The 2,240-nt window shown below is 51.2% G+C and overlaps 1 non-coding gene across 1 annotated transcript; it reads left to right on the top strand.

Moving 5' to 3' along the window:
- Nucleotides 1-1,957: 1,957 nt before the first annotated feature.
- On the top strand, nt 1,958-2,032 carry TRNAK-UUU (transfer RNA lysine (anticodon UUU)). Its single transcript has one exon. It is a non-coding gene; the product is annotated as a tRNA-Lys (tRNA).
- The last annotated feature ends 208 nt before the right edge of the window (nt 2,033-2,240 follow it).

Genomic DNA, 2,240 nt, shown 5'->3' with positions numbered 1-2,240 from the left:
ATAATTTATTTCATTATCAGAGAAGGGAGGGGAGGGGGAGTGAAACTGCTAATGAGACGAAAACAAGCCAGAAACATCTTTCAGGGGCTGCTTTCATCCTGGGCCCAGGGCTTCCACGCGGGAAGCAGCCAGGCTGCGGATGGAATCGAAGGGTCTCCCTGCACACCAGGCATTGCACAGCCTGTTGCCTGATGCCCCATCCCTCTCCTGCTGCGCTCGTGCACACACACATCCTGATTTTGCTCACATGCACATAGAGCCATGATTTCCCCCCCCCCTCTCCTGCAGAAGGCAGGCATGCCCAGTGCTAATGGGAGCAGAGCCCAGCTAGCAAAGCGGCATTTCCAGACACCGGGCACACATGAGAAAGCAGAATCTGAGTGCAACAATGCTCTCTCCCCACCAGTGTGATTCTCAGCAACTTGCATTCAGAGGCGGTAGACAGAATGTAGCCAATGGACTCCTGACCATTAGGTCCAGTCGCAACCGACTCTGGGGTTGCAGCGCTCTTCTCGCATTATTGGCCGAGGGAGCCGACGTACAGCTTCCGGGTCATGTGGCCAGCATGACAAAGCCACTTCAGGCGAACCAGAGCAGCACACAGAAATGCCGTTTACCTTCCCGCTGTAGCGGTACCTATTTATTTACTTGCACTTTGATGTGCTTTCAGACTGCTAGGTTGGCAGGAGCTGGGACCGAGCAACGGGAGCTCACCCCGTCGCAGGGATTCGAACCTCCGACCTTCTGATCAGCAAGCCCTAGGCTCTGTGGTTTAACCCACAGCACCACCTGCATCCCAGCCATTCATAGACTTCCCATTTTAATTTTGCAGAAGGAGACTCCAAGGGCAGGCACAGAGGGTAGGTGCAGCCCCATGCCCAGAGCCTGCCCTAGATCAGCCCCCTGCTGGATCAGGCCAATAGCTTACCGTATCTAGTTCAGCATCCTGCTCCCACAACATCCAACCAGATGCTTGCAGAGAAGCCTACAAGCAAGAGGAACCAGAGTGCCATGCAATGTGAGTGCATCCTACGTGGGGCGTTGGTTCCAAGGATTCTGCGTTTACATGAAAAATGTGTATACTCAAACCGTTCCTGCAAAACTAATGTTTAATAAGTGGGTTGTATTGAGGGAGACCACTTTGCAGAAAATGTACGCCGGGGCAAATTGCATTAAAAAATTGTGTGCATTTGGAGAATTTTGGACTAAAATGCAGGTGGAATTATATTAGGACAAAAATAATAATGGCACACTGATATGGAAATGTGGAGATGTGAACTAAAGACTGGGGAAATAGCAAAGGAAGTGAAACCGAAATGGAGAGATTTGCTCATCCCTCCCCATTGCTGCCCTAAAGTAAAAGAGAGAGCCAGCCATGGATCTGGCTTAGATCTTCACATTTAGGGGCGGGTCTCTTGGAACTCCCACTTCTGACACTAGCCAGGAAAGGCTTCGTTCCAGTTAACTATTCTGAGTTATCGAAGAGCTGGCAAGCTTGTGCCTGTGCCCCCTTTTTCTCAGACTCTCCCCCCATCTGCTCCAACACCACCACGGCTGCCACCTGCCTCCCCCCTCCCCCCCCCGCCCAATGCCTCCTGCTTCATTGGGGCTTTGGAGCTGGCTCAACAGTTAAATGGCCCATTGTTTGCAGCCCCCAACCAAATGAATGGCTCCTAAGTGGATTAATTAACTTGGTCTGAAGGATAAAGGGGACTCTCCTCCTTGGGAACTATTGTTTTCGTTTGCCTTTGGTCACCGCAGGCAAATGAGGGCGAGGCATTCTTAGGGGGAGGTTGCCACCTTTTGGCCTGGCACAGTTCCTGTGCCATTAAAAACCATGAGGCCAGGTGTGTGTGTGGAATCAACAGGTAGGATGGCATCCTCCTCCAGTCCCAATCTCTATATCTCTATAAGACATAGAACTCTTCCTGCCCAGCCTTGGCACAAGAATAGACGTGCCAAGGGATAGCTCAGGTGGTAGAGCATGAGACTTTTAATCTTAGGGTTGTGGGTTCGAGCCCCACGTTGGGCAAAAGATTCCTGCATCACAGGGGGTTGGACTAAATGACCCTCATAGTCCCTTCCAATTCTATGGATCTATGAATCCTAGTCCAAACTGGCAGCTCTGCCCTGGGGGCTTCCCCTCTTTACTGTTAAGCTGGCCTCTCCAAGGAATCCCCAAATAATAATTTTCTACCCTGCCTGATCCCAGTGACTACTTCGATTGGACCAGACTTTGC

The sequence above is a fragment of the Zootoca vivipara genome, chromosome 5 (genome assembly GCF_963506605.1).
Source record: "Zootoca vivipara chromosome 5, rZooViv1.1, whole genome shotgun sequence".
NCBI classification, from domain to species: domain Eukaryota; kingdom Metazoa; phylum Chordata; class Lepidosauria; order Squamata; family Lacertidae; genus Zootoca; species Zootoca vivipara.
The sequence above is the reverse complement of the archived record's forward strand: the minus strand, read 5'-3'. Positions and strand labels throughout refer to the sequence as shown.